This window comes from Tamandua tetradactyla, chromosome 10 (genome assembly GCF_023851605.1).
Source record: "Tamandua tetradactyla isolate mTamTet1 chromosome 10, mTamTet1.pri, whole genome shotgun sequence".
Classification (NCBI taxonomy): domain Eukaryota; kingdom Metazoa; phylum Chordata; class Mammalia; order Pilosa; family Myrmecophagidae; genus Tamandua; species Tamandua tetradactyla.
The window spans coordinates 31,817,506-31,832,554 of record NC_135336.1 but is presented as its reverse complement, the minus strand read 5'-3'; the positions used below and the strand labels follow the sequence as shown (position 1 = coordinate 31,832,554).

General features: G+C 36.7%; 1 protein-coding gene across 37 annotated transcripts in view; it reads right to left on the bottom strand.

Moving 5' to 3' along the window:
- Positions 1 to 15,049, bottom strand: part of ZBTB20 (zinc finger and BTB domain containing 20) — an 893,822-nt gene that overhangs the window by 369,254 nt on the left and 509,519 nt on the right. For 4 of the 37 annotated variants that reach the window (XM_077118290.1, XM_077118278.1, XM_077118277.1 and 1 more), the window contains one exon: positions 9,979 to 13,261. The exons of 31 other annotated variants lie outside the window; for them this stretch is intronic. The gene's annotated coding sequence lies outside the window, so the exon portion shown is untranslated. Of the gene's footprint in view, positions 1 to 368; positions 8,547 to 9,978; positions 13,262 to 15,049 lie in introns of those variants that run through there. 2 more of the 37 variants (XM_077118309.1, XM_077118311.1) reach the window with 1 other exon arrangement.

Genomic DNA, 15,049 nt, shown 5'->3' with positions numbered 1-15,049 from the left:
AGGTGTTTACTATGTCCAGAACCTAACTTTTCTATAACACATAATCTAAATCAACCTGCCTGGATAGCACATTTAAACAACCCAAACTCCTGGAGTCCAGAATGAGAATGAGGCCTTGTAATTCTGTGTAACTTAAAGCAATACCCAGATATATCTCAGACTATGGTGGATAGATAATTATAAAGTATTGATAGAGTCCTTTAAGGGTCCAAATGAAAAAAATATATATGGAACTATTACACTTTTCCATCTGGGAGAGCCCAGGTACCCTCTCAACCTTTAGGGACTCCAAAGAAAATAGGCCAAGTCCTTGATTTTGAGGCTGGCCCTTATGAAAGTTATTTCTGTAGTGGAGAAGCTAAGATTACCTATAATGAGGCCAAAGAGTTCTTTCCAGGAAATCTCTTTTGTTGCTCAGATGTGGCCTCTCTCTCTCTAAGCCCAACTCTGCAAGGAAAATCACTGCCTTTCCCTCTGGGGTGGGACATGACATTCATGGGTGAAAGTCTCTTTGACAATGAGGGGCGTGACTCCCAGGGATGAGTCTGGTCCTGGCACCATAGGACTGATAATGCCTTCCTGATCAAATGGGGGGAAAAGTGTAATAAAATAAGGTATCAGTGGCTAAGAGAGATCAAATAAAGTCAAGAGACTATTCTGGAAGCTACTCTTATGCAATCTTCAGTTAGTGCTAATTGTCATGGATTGCTGAACACCAGCCAACATCACTCCTGTTAACTCTTAAGAATACCTAGGGCTCGAACTGAGATTCTTTAAAGGTTTCATGTACAGTTTGTTTTCCTGGATTCTATAATTTCCAGAGGGTTTCTAGGCCAGATAAATCCTGAAACCCAGAAGGACCAGTCTCTCCAAGATTATCAACTAATTATACCCCCCTGTCCTTTAGTGTTGACACCCCTTCTCAACACAAAACAGTCATAATGGCATTACCTAAAGACCCCTGTGGATTGGGAAAAGGGTCAAAGGAGAAAGAGGAGTTATAACAGAGAAAATAGTATTTAACAAATAAGTATGACTGCTTAATCACCATATTGACATTTCTTCTAGCCTCTAGTGTTTTGGGGCAGCTAGAAGGCAAAATCTGAAATAGTGAAATGGTGACCCATAACAAAATCTGAAGTCTGTCCTATAATTATTTGTTAAAGTGTACTGTAAAAATTATTGCTTTTTCTTTGTATAGATGCTATATTTCACAATGAAAAACATTTTTTTTAAATCCTGTGTAGGATGCATGGGTAGTTCAGTGGTACAATGCTCACCTTGTATGTGGGAGACTTGGGTTCAATTCCCGGACCATGCACTGCCGCGCCTCACCCCCCCAAAAAAATCATATGTAGGTGAAACTTACCTAAGACATAAATAGCAGACCTATTTCCAGGGCAGCTCAAAGCACCCAATACAAGGACCCAGAATCATTTTCCCAAAGAATCTTGCTTTGATCCATTTCCTGCCATGATAATAGCATTCTGCTTTATCTTTGGTTTTGCAGTGTAGATTCACTAGGGGCTAGGGAGTAGAGCTGAGCGCTGTGACCCAGGCGGGACTCCTGTAGACTTTCATTTATGTGATTGTACCTACCCACAGGGTGATATAAGGATTAATTCCTATTTGGCAATTTACTGTGTATAAGATGCCTTGAGCCCCTTGGAGGAAAGTGCTGTATAAATGTAAAATAACAATTATAATAATAACAACCTCAACTACTTAACTGATCAGTGAATTAGCCAGAAGATTTAGGCTGCCAAGGGACAAGGCTGAAACCATTGTAAGTAGAAATACTTTACATCATCATATCTCACAACGGTTATAACATAAAGGGGAAACAAAGAGTGAAAATTAAGATAAGTCTGTGTTCTCTAGTGATTTAAATGACAGAGGATCACTAGTAATGTTTCTTGAAAGCCAGGGAATGCAAAAATGACAGGTGCATTGTAATTCTAACTCAGCCACAAGTCCTGAGGTTTTAGACATTTTGGTCTTTTATTTATATGGAAAATATCTCATCAGTGTAACATCTAAAATTTAGCATTATCAAGGCACTTGTCTAAGCTTTTGCTTAGTTGGAATATGTTCATAATCCATCCTATTGGTAAGTGAGGCTTTTTCTATCTGAAAAGTATTGATGTTATTCTATGAAGTTCCAGGTAATACTTGAATCAGTTGTTTAAAATCAGCCCTGCATAATTACTTAAGAAAATTAGGGTGTGTTTCCAGATCTGAAATTTAGGAAAATGAAAAAATACAGGCGACTCCTTTTGTCCCCAGGATGAAGATGCTTTGGTGCACAAACTCACATGAGTTCAAGGGCCTTCAGTTCTTATATTACTTGTTTTATTTATTTATTAGATTCATATAGGCCCTGCCACTAAAAGCTCAAGGGTCTGAATCCAGAACTTTCAAATACTGAACATGAATCACTTCTTAAACCACAGAAAGCAAAAGAAAAGGCTATAGAAATCTTAATGGGTAAGCTCCAGATGCTCAAAAGCAATTGTTTAGTTACTCTCCTTAGTTATGCACCCTTCAAAACACTTTCTAACAACTAGCCAAGAAAGGTTCTTTTGTGAAGAACAGGCTTTGGGGCATTGGAAAAGTTTTAATTCTAGTTGTTCTATAGCTTACAAACAAAATAGTTTCAGTGTGTATGTAAAGAGGTACTGTACTTCTATGCAATAAAGTTTGCAGTTGGGTACTTTGAAAGGAAAAGAGAGAAAATAAGGAGAAGAATAAGAACATAGTAGCTTGCTCTAATTTTAATTATTAACTCCCAGCCTCAAAGATTTACATTTTTGAAAACGCAATACTGAGTGAATAAAAACAGAGTTATAAGTGTTTTTCTTACAAGAAATACCTTTTGATGTAGAGAAAACTGGCATATGACACATAATACCCAACTCCATAAAAAATTTCAACCGCAATTTGCATGTGTAAACACATCCATACATAAACATACATACACATGTCAAAAACATGGGTTTCTTCTATGGCTTTTTAGCTTCAAAGGGCCTCTGAAAAGAGCAAGGTCACTAATGGAGAACAAATCCAGTCAAGTGCTGCCAATAATAATTTCTATTACAAACATTTTTTAAATCCTCGACAGATTTTTTTCCCTCTGCATATCTAGTACTCACGGTAGCCAATGCCCTTCTCTTCTACCACACTGGAATTTCTTGCCCCCACATCACAAGCCCAGCTGTACTCATCAAAGTGGAAAAACTGACAGCATTGTCTGAAAGACACAGCTTGGGATAATTGTTCCTTGTAGTTTCCCTGTCAATGAATATTATCATATTCTTCTCACGGATAAGATTACTGTACTTTTTTTTTTTTTTTGATTTCTACACACTTAGCCATCAGACACATTACTATTCCTTTAATGAAATGGACTAAATGTGAGCTGTGGTTAAGCATTTTCTCTTAAGGCCTCTGTATGCATATTTTTAAAAATAATATTTCTTGAGGTGTCCAGAAGAGGTAAACATGACAATATATATATTTTTTACATTATTGGTTTTTTAAGGAGACTAACTGAGAAGTATCAATGGACACGAACAACAACAAAAATTACATGAGCCTAGCAAACCTCATCCTACTGAATTTCGGCTACCTAAATGGACAACAGAATCCTCTGACATATTGTGTTTTTATTCCCAATTATTTTTAGGCTGAAGCAAAGTTTGGAGGCTGAAAGTAGAAAAAAACATGTTTCAAATTTTCTAATGACCCACACCTTTGAAATATTAGCTTCTTTTTAAATTTTAAATGCTAACTCATTAAGAAGGAAAAAAATTAAGGCATTTTCAGTCACTAATAATAACAGCAACAGCAATGAAAACAACCATGATCTAACATCAGCTAACATTTATTGAATTCTTAGCCATCCCAGGCACACTATGATTCCATATATTAACTCACTCAGTCTTCGCAATGACTCTATCAGGTAATATGATTATTATTCCCTTTTTATCGATGAGGAAATAGAGGTACAGAGAAATTAAAGCGTTGCCCACAATCACAAATCCAGTAAGTACAGGAGTCAGAATTCAAACCTAGAGGACCAGACTCCAGAATCCACACTCCCAATGTCTACTGGATGCACAATAAATATTTTGCTTTTAAAACCCAGTCCTCCTTCCCTCCTCTGAAGCTCTTCCCCAAGTGACTAGCTCTCAGTACTTCTTTTCTTTTTGGAACACTTACACATGCATTTGCACATAGCCTGTTCTGAATAATGCAATAGTTAAAAACTCAGGCTCTGGAGTCAGATATAAGGGTTAACTACAGATATCAGTAGTGCTTAACTCCTCTGTGTCTCGTTTCCTCCTGTGTAAAATAGGAATATTAATAAAACAGATTCCATGTAATTGCTGGGTGGGTTAAATGAGATAATGCACATAAAAGCTCAGTGAAGGGCCAATGCTTAATAACCATTAGCTACATTATTACTGATTTTTACCTTTTAATATACACAATTCTTTCCCACAATTAGACTGTATTTCTTTTCAGGGAAGTTATCAATATATATCATCATCTTGCACAGTGCTTCTCAAATGCTCAATCAATGTTTGTGGAATGGACGAATGTGATCATAGTTATACCAATATCTTATATTTAGTGAGCACCTACAATGTGTCTGGAACTCTACCAAACTCTACCACAATAATATTATGGTATTATCTCATGTAATTCTCTCCATAAGTCTCTGAACTAGGAACTTTTATGATCTCCACACAACCAGTAAGTGCAAACCAACTGATGAACCTATACTACCTCCTAAATAACAACCTGTATTATCTCCTAAAGAATGAATTTAAGGTAGGCGCTCAATAAATATTTGATCTTGATGAAGTAATTAAATCCTTAATTATTTCTCTTACCAAAAACCTTGGATTTAAAGCAAAGTAACATGGCCTTTTCAATATCATGCTTTCATTAGTTAACTATTAAAAAAAAGAAGAAGGTGTTCCAGGGACAAGCCAAGTACTAAAAAAACTATTATAGATCTAAAATTTTTTCATCAAAAATAATTCAAGATTTAATGCTATTTACTTAACATCATATTCTATGCCTACTTTCATAAAAAGCAAACTCCCCTCCTCTTTCTCTCCCTGCCTACTCTTTCTTATCCTTCTTTTAAACCCAAGTTTCATAGTATTAAATTTATACAGATTTTTGCCCATAAGAAGCTTATATGTCAAGGCAAGGAACCATTTTAATTATATTTACTCTTGATTTTGAGTATATTTCTTTTTCATATCTGACAAAGACTTTTGAAGTGACTAAAGAAAGGCAAGCCAACTTGTTTTATTTTTTAAAAATTCTTTCATGCACAATCTTTTGTCTGTAATATTCTCATAATAGCCTAGAAATTTTAAAAGAAGGTTTTAGCTGTTTTTGTTCTTTTCAAATTGGGAAAATTTAATATTTTTTCTTCCACATGTTTGGATTGGCTCAAAATAAGCAAGAAAATAAGAACATATTCAACTTACAAAATACACTCTTCATTGGTGCCTTTGCATCATCAACCTAATAACAGCCCAGCTTTGAAAACTATTACTTTTTTTTCAAAGCGTTTGAAAAACGCACACATAGAACTCACACAAAATCAGAACTTCTATCTTAAGGGAACAAAAAGTTTAAGGCAATAGGAGACCATAACCATTTCCACAACCAACTTTCCAATCTGCTGGCAGATCTTATTAATATTCCCTCATTTCCACACTGAAGGTATGGATGGCATTTCATTTATGATTTTAAATAATATCTAGCTACGGTTCTGAAATGGGTAATTCTAAAGTCATTAATATTCAGGTATACTGCGGAGGCATTATTTCTTATGTATGACTTCTGGTTGGATTGAGTTGCTAATTTCAAAAAGAAGGGCTTTTTAATAAAATGAAGATATCTCAATTATGCAGACTTATTTATACTAAAGTACAAGAGAAAAGAGTATTTCGTATTTATCTAAGCATGTTTGGTATTACCTAAACATAAGAATGACCATAAAAAGTTCACATATTTCATGAATTCAACAGATATTTACTGTGTAACTATTATATACCAGGCATAATAATGGGCAGTGGAAATACAAAGAAAAATAAACTTGGTCTGAAAAATAGTAGGGGTGTGTGTGTGGATGGGGATGGTGAGAAGGAACAGAGGTGAGATGATAAGATGACTATAAGAGCTGCCATGAGCTGAGGGCCTATCATATACCTGGGCAATATGCCAGATGCTTTATATGAATATGTCACACCAACCCTTCAGGAACCTATCATTACCTTTATTTCACAGATGTGAACACCAAAGAGTTGATGGATAATATAGGAATTTATAATGAAATACAATGCAGTTTAGATCTTATTTCATGAGTCATGAAGAAGCTTTTTTAAGGTGAGGGATGGTATGATCAAATTTCTGTTTTAGCAAGGCAACTTCACATTCACTTTAGTGATAGGACCACTTTACCTGGCTAAAATGTCTACCCTACAAAGATACGGATTTTGGGGTCAAATTGTGTGATTCCTTAACTGATCCAGGGTCTCATCAACAATGGAGTCCAATAAGAATTAAGTAATATTTGGCTTCTGAAAACATATATTGGATCATATCACTGTTCTCTTATTTTTTAAAGGTACCTTCAATGATTTCATTGACTAGTCAATAGATCTTAATTCTGAGATATCCATGATCTGCCCCTGAAAACTCTACAGCCCCATCCCCCACTACCTTCCATTATGCCAATGTTTTGCCATACTAGTTTCCTTGCCTTTCCTGAAACACACCAGATTCTATTTTGGCTTCATGCCTCAGTTCCCCTGGATCGCCTTTATTCCTTTTTCTCCATAAGAAAACCTCATTCATCCTCCAATATCTACTTGAAATGTTCCTTCCTATAGCTTTTCTTCTTGCTCACCTTGGAATCAACCATTGCTTTCTGTGGTTTCCCACAACACTTTGTTTTTTCTTCAATAGCACCTGTTTCATTTTGCTTTATGTTGAAATTATTTATTTTCAAGTCTCTCTCCTTCTAGAATCTACATGGCTAACTGCCTGATGGCATTGGCCTTGAAACTTTCATCTAAGTTTTTTTCTTTTTTTTTCTTTTTTACATGGGCAGACACCCGGAAATGCACCCAGAAATGAACCCGGGTCTCCAGCATGGCAGGCGAGAACCTTGCCTGCTGAGCCACGGTAGCCCGCCCCATCTAAGTTTTATAAATAAAAAAGAAAGAGAAGGACAGTAAACTTACATTCTTGGTCAAGTCATAAAATCCAAATACTTCAAGGACATAATCAATGGTCAATAATTTAGATAAATAAAATACAGCCACTCATTCATTCACTCATTCATTCATGCAATTATTTTATATGCTCACAAGTAGAAGGAAAAGTTGCTTTATAAAAATGTTCTCTATTCAGTTGAAGAAAAATCTTCTACACCCCCCCATATCTACTGTATCATAATGAATATTATTGAATCAAAGTACATCTAAAGAGTATTTACCATGGTAGAGTCAGGCAAACTGTTGATAACTTTTAGAATCCTGACAAAATTTAACAGCTCACCACTTAGCATCACTGCTTCCTTATGGCCTATACGCATTTGACTGTTTTACACTAATGTGTGTGAGAGTTCCTGGGTTACTGACAAAGTATGTGAATTACCTGCCTGTAGATACTAGTTGTTAAAACAAAGAAAGCAATTAGATAGTAATGCAAGGAGGAAAAGACTAACATTTACAAAGCCAATTTGTTGTCTAGGAAAAGGCAGTAGATTCCAAACATCTATCTCATTTAAATTCTCATAAAAACACAAAGATGGCTAGTATTTAACCATTTTAAATTTAACAAAAATAATAACTGAGTCTGAGAATATTAAATTGCCCAGAGGCCACATTACAAGAGGAAGGGTAGCCAGAGTTTAAAAGCTTAAAGCCCTTGGTCTTTTGCATTTATATTGCTTGCTTCTTTTTAGAACTCATTTCTAAACCAAAGAAGTTGAAATCAATGTGTATTTGTATTTTCATGGAAGGGTTAATGTAGAAGCAGAACCTTAATCTGTGCATTGAAAGGCAAAAAATAATAGCTAATATTTATTGAGTACTTATTGTTCTAGACATTTATGTGTATTCACTCATTTACTCCTTAAAACAGTGTTTTGGAGGTGAGTGCTATTATTATCATCAATATCATTTAACAGTGTGGAAACTGAGCCACAGGTAAGATACTAAATTTTCAAAAAGTCACACAGCTTGTAAGGAACTGTGCAGTGTCACTTCCCACACTGCAACCCACAAATTTTAACCATCATGTTACACTGCCTCATTAGGTTGAAATGTTATTAAATGAGATGCCATAAAGTTCCAAGCTTAGAGTCTAGGAGAGTAGGCATTCAAAAAATGCTAGTTCCTTTCTCTCATTTTCTTCAATATCTAAAATTCTATAATTGCAATAACAATAATAATAATATCTTTATTTGTTAAGTATGTTCTACATTCTGAAAATGTTTACATTTGATTTAAATTTCCCGAAAATAGGATATTGAACATAGAATATAGAAATCAAGCACTTATGATTTTGAAGATTATTTAAAGGCAAAGAATGCTATTCACAGTACAAATTTAAGTGACAAAGGAGAATACGAAACAGTATGCACAATATTTTACCAAAACTAAAATGTGTATATATGCACAGGAAAAAAATGACTGGAAATACACATTTCCAAAGTTTAAAAGGAAATTATTTCTCATTGACTGTGGGTGATTTTAATTTTTATCTTGTAGCTTATTGTACATATTCTACAATTGCCTGCATATGCTTCTCATAAGAAAAATAAAATGAAAAAGAATAGTGGGGTAGGTAACATTTCTATTTTAGAGATGATAACACTGAGGGGCAAACATTAGAACTGTGCGAGATTTTATATTTAGAGATGATGAATGAATAGAACCCAAGGCTCCTAATTTCTACCCTAGCTACTTTTCTATGCAGTGGTTATCATTATTGATAAATTCAAAAGTAATCTATGAAGAAGGACCCTAGAGGGTTGTAAGAGAGATTGTCATTGCAAATCTATCAGCCTAAACCCAAGCATCTCTTATACTACATTAGGCTTCCCTTTAAATAAGCCAGTTTGCTCCTATACCCAAACCAAAACTATATGTGGATAGATTAGACTATATTCCCCAATTCTTTATTTCCTTTCTATAACAGAACTACACTTTACTATATGACTTTACAGCAACTCTCAGTAGAGTGTTTGTCGGGGAAGGGGTAATGTCTCTGTTTCTTTAGCCAAACTTTGAGCTTGGCTAAATTTCTTGCTTTGGTCAATGGAATGTTAGCAGACGTTATGAACTGAGAATTTGATTTTGATTGTGTGATTTGGCTTAGTCTCTGTATCCCTGCAATTTGCACTAAGAAAAGTTTGTCCCAGGTATCCAGTCCTTTTAGCCTAAGTCCCAGAATAAGAAGCAAACAGTGAAGATATGAACCCAAATACCACTTGAAACAGAGGTATTCCAGCCACCACACAGACCTATGAGTAAGAAAAAAATGTACGTAGTTCTAAGTCATTTAAGTTTAGGGGAAGTTCATTATGTAGTATTATTATAGCTATTAACTAATATAACATACGAATAACTGCTAAAATGCTTTCTGTTGGTGGCAGAGGATTTATATATTTTTTCTGGAATATATATATTTGTTTTACAACAAAAAGTCTGTGGAAAGTTGATATAAGTGGGGAACTGCTGTACTTTTTAGTCAGACATGTAGGACATTTCTCACATTTTACTGAAACGGAAGATTGTGCCAGTTTGAATCTTTTGTGGACCCCAAAAAAGTCATGTTTAATCCTGATTCATATCATGGGACCAGCCATTTCTTTTAATCCCTATTCAGTGCTATAGGTTGGAAACTTGATTAGATTATCTCCATGGCAATGCGACTTACCAAACAGTGGGTATTAACCTTTGATTAGAGGGAGATGTGACTCCACCCATTCCATGTGGGTCTTGATTAGTTTACTGGAATCCTATAAAAGAGGAAACATTTTGGAGAAAGCTTCAGAGCCGCAGAGCCCACCCAGCCAGAGACCTTTGGAGATAAAGAAGGAATATGCCCCCAGGGGAGCTTCATGAAACAAGAAGCCTGGAGAGAAAGCTAGTATGCCATGTTCACCATATGCCTTTCCAGTTGAGAGAGAAACACTGAACTTCATTGGTCTTTCTCTAGTGAAGGTAACCTCTTGTTGGTGCTGTAATATGGACATTTTTATAGACTTGTTTTAATTGGGACATTCTCTCGGCCTTAGAACTGTAAGCTTGCAACTTCATAAATTCCTCTTTTTAAAAACTGTTCCATTTCTGGTATATTGTATTTCGGCAACTAGCAAACTAGAACACAGATCATCTGATATCCTTTCAAAATGCATATTCACCCTCAGAAAGTCTGGAGTGGGGCCTCGATTCTGTGTTTCTAATAAGTTCCCAGGTGATACTAATGCTACTACACTGAGCAGGGCACAGATGGTGGTCAATGGTAACCACATAGGTACAAGCAGGCTGAGCTGGGGCAAACTCAAGAAGGAATGGGGAAGGGACTCCCAGCCTCCAGATGTGACTGGTTGTTTGCTACAAAAAACAGCCACACATAGGCAAGACTGTCTGGAACAAAGCAGATAAGAACAGAGATAACTTTGAACAACATTTTAATCTTTATCTGATGATGAAACAATTCATGGGCCTTGCAAACAAATCAGATGGCAGCCCTCACATGCTAATGGTGAATATCTATTCCCAGTCACCCATACACACATACCTGCTATGACTAGTACTAGAATCCCCTTCAAACAGTACTGAACATAGCATCCCCGGGCATTCTATATGAACATACATACAGATAAACTTGTGACCTTGCAGTACTGTCTTACGGAACATCTTACACAAAAGTTCAATTTACGAAATGCAGCTTTCTAACACCAAACTCATCTTTGTCTACTTTCATTTTTTGAGCCTTTGTTTACTCTTTGCTAAAACACGTTAGACTAGTGTTTCCCAAACTTTTTATGTCATTGAACAAATACAAAGGGTAATATTTGTACTCCTCACTGGCGTAAACTGGAAGGGATCTGGAGCTTTAGAGGAGGCTTTGCTAGACTAGCTATGACTGGTCCAGCTGCCACCCATCCTCCCCAAAGATGAGATGATCAATAACCATTCAGCAGAGATTGGAAAACTTTACACTGGACAAAACCACACAGGGCACACAGGGCACCCACCATTATAATCACTGTCTCTGAATCTCATTTTGGATCTTTCACAATTGAGCTGTTATTTTCTGGGAAACGATACAAGCGTAGAAAGGGGTTTCCTGGGATACTGATCAATACCACTGCAGAAAATATGGGGGGGGGTGGTTAGAAAATTATGCTGGATGACAACAGTACAAATTCCAAATCAATCCACTTCAGAAAACAGCACATCAAATAACTGATTTATCTTAAAGAGAATATTTCCAAATATTTGTAATTTTATAGTTCTCCAGTTATCATAATGAATGGTAAGAAACTAAATGTGAATCACCATTTGCTCTTGAAACAAGACACTTTGTTTTTCATTCAGTAATTATCAATAATTTATCTTGCCAGAATAAAGGATGAAAACTTTTCCACAAGTAGAGTAATATAGCTAGCATGCAACATCATGTCCTTTTTTACTTACTCGAAGCCAAAATGAACTACTCGGAAAATCAAGGTGCCTTTTCTTGGAGCATCCTCATCTTTTACCTTTTTCAGTCCAGAATGGGACATCGGTTAGGAAAGAAAAGACTTGTGGTATTAGGACAATAATCTTAGTCACCACACCCTGTAAGAAGCCTTCAAATATCCATGGCTTGGGCATTGAGATGCAAGAAGAGAGCTTCAAACTTTCATTTATGTCATTTGTGCTCTGAAGTCTCATTAATCTCTCTCACAGAAAGTGGCCTCTTTCCTGGTGCTGATTATGAATAGAGCGGATCTTATGTTTCTGTCTAGAAAACAGACACCAGGATATCACCATGTCTCATTCCCACCTGGCTTCACACAAGCACAGCAACAAATATCCTAAAACCACAGACACTCCAAAAGCCTGTTAAATTTGACCAGATTCTTCAAATGATGGCAGTTAAAAAAAAATAAGGTCAGAATAATGCAATGGTTAAGACTCTACTCTATGGCAGCTCTACAGTTTAACTCTGAAGCTCTCAAACATTCTCCCTACCTTGATGTACATGGAAGATATTTAAATGGCAACAAATTACCCCGGGTTTACTCAGGGTTATTTGCAATTTCTGAAGTACAAAATAAATCATCACCCATTTTCTTCCACTTAATAAAGCATAGTAGAAAATACAATTGTATGAGCATAATTTTATTATAGGAACATTCTTGCATTTGTTTCTATTTATTTTTATTCTTTTTTTTTTGGCATGGGTAGGCTCCAGAAATCAAACCTGGGTCTCCAGCATGGCAGGTGAGAATTCTGCCACTAAGCCACCACTGCCTGCGCTCCATCTATTTTTTAAAAGTGTAAATCATGAACATACACTCCAGAAATTTGTTAGTAGTAAAATTTTGCTGTTACATACCTCACACTTGATTGAAATACACCTGCATTTATTACTGGTGATAAAAGTCATCGGTGTGGACTACACATTTATTCATTCATTCAGCAAACAATTAAGCACTTACCACATGCTAGACCCACAATCTACAATCTATTGAGATAAGCATCTGTGGCTTTATTTAGCTTTGGGATCCAGGCAATGAATGGGTAGTGACTCACTGGGGTAGTGGACAGTAGAGAAGAAGGTACTAGGAACTACTTGAAATTTAAACAAACAAACAAACAAACTTGAGGGCTTGTCACATTTTGGGTTTCCTCCAAAGCAGAGTCAGAGATGCAGACTTTGGTGCGGGTAGTCATTTGGAAGGTGATCTCAGAAGGCAAGAGTAAGGAAGTGGGGACAGTGAGTCAGCGAGAAGGAAGAGAACAATAAGAATGTCAGAGGCCATCACTGGACTCTATCCTGGCAGGACCTCTGGGATGTCTGCATAACGGTTCCACAGCTAGCCACCTGAAGCAAATGCAGGCTGCAGCCTTTTTTCTTCCAGTACCGCTCCTTCTTTGATTGAGAGTTCCATCCCCCAAATGCAATATAGGTTTGTTGAGTTCCCCAAGCATTGGATAAGGTCCTGGGGCAGAACACAGAGAAGTGTAAATGAAATGGGAATCTAAGATACACAGAACTACTTCAAGTGCAGCTGAAATCAAAGGCAAACTGATGGACTATAACAGGAACACCAGACATATCTGCAAGAATAGCCTATAAAGAAGTTTGGGGAGTAGGACATAACATATGGTAACATCTGATCTATCATTCTCTAAAGGATGGTCTGGGGACAGGCTAGAGTGAGATCTTCTCAACTAAATTATATTTCACCGAAGGTTCTCTGACTCCTGTAAGAAGTTAAACTTTGTGATGCAAATTCTCATACTGTCTAGGTCAGAAATAGAAAAATGATGATTTGCTAATAGGTTTATTTAATTCTCTGGCATGATATCAACATGTAAGTTTTAGTGTTCTTATGAAAACTTTGACATTCATTCACTAACCACTATTCTCTAGAAGTCTGATTTGTAGTGATCTCACTGTGGTTCAGAGAAGAAATGCTTTAACTGCTTTCAGGGACTTTTTGAAAAATGGTGATGCTTTTTGTATCATTTGCCATGAAAGAGCCTATTGAAAATTTTCCTGACATTCTGAATTCATGGTAATGGGAATTTTCTTGCTGTTATATTTGGTTTGTTTGTTTGTTTGCTTTGAATTAAAGTAGAGAAGAAGTGGGAATAGGTTAAGGACTGTACCTAAATGCACAAAATTTGAAGGCATCTAACATAAATGAAACAGATTTATAGAAAGGCATAAAGACCTTTAAGGTTCTATGAGCATCTCACCTTTGCTGACAATATCTACTTTAGGTAACAGCACCTCTGAAGCTACTGTATGGCTGTAAGGCTGAAGATGAGCTTATTTTACAACCCACGAAACAGGAGGAGTTTTTCGGAGAATTTTGGTTTGGGGGCCCAGTGCATAACACTAATCAATAGATACCTTCAGGATTACTGTAGAAGAGTTGATAAGCCCCTCATTTCTCTATGATAAGGTATAAAGGGAAGGATTATATCTGCAATCTGTAGAAAAAGTGGTGGTTTTGTGCTGTTCCATATATGAGCATATATGGCTTCCCTTTTGACAATGAGTGAGCAACCTTAAAAAAAGAAAAAAAGTTCTACAAAACTAAAGAGCCCTGGGGACCATTTGGGCTCTGTCAGTGAGTCTCATCCCTGAGACAACAAATCCAGTTGCACAGAAACCGAATGTCAATATTTACAAAGCTCTTTCCATCTTATATCCCGCTTCCTTTTTCCTTTATATGCTTTCTCCCTCTTTATCCTTTCTCCCTATTCCCTTGATCCTTTACTTCACTCTTTTTCCTGCTTGCTCTCATTTTCCAACTTGCCCCGGCATCATTCGTCAGTCTAAAATCTCTTCAATCTGCAATCGGCTTCAGTGATGGAAAAGAAAGGGCCTCACAAAGCACCACCCAAGACTAGGAGCTTCGGGGGGTGTTGAACGACGATGGGTTAGAGCTTGAGGGCTGAGAGTGCTCCCCACTCCGCAGGCCCTTAACCCGACAAGCGATTAGGCTCCAGCAGGCGTGATAGCTGTATCAAGCCTCATGATTTCAAAGCTTTCACGGGCTGACAAGGACTTGCTAATTTCAAACTTTCTAGCCAATTACAATCACAAAGAACTCAGGACAATGATCACTGAGCAAAATGAAACTACTGGAGTGAAGCAGCCCTCCGCAGGTTTCACTCTCGTGGGTCTGCCATGCAATGTGCAGCTGGGACTCTGCTTCAATAAGTAAATAAAAATACATTATAAAATACAAACATACACAATGAGTGCCTCTTGC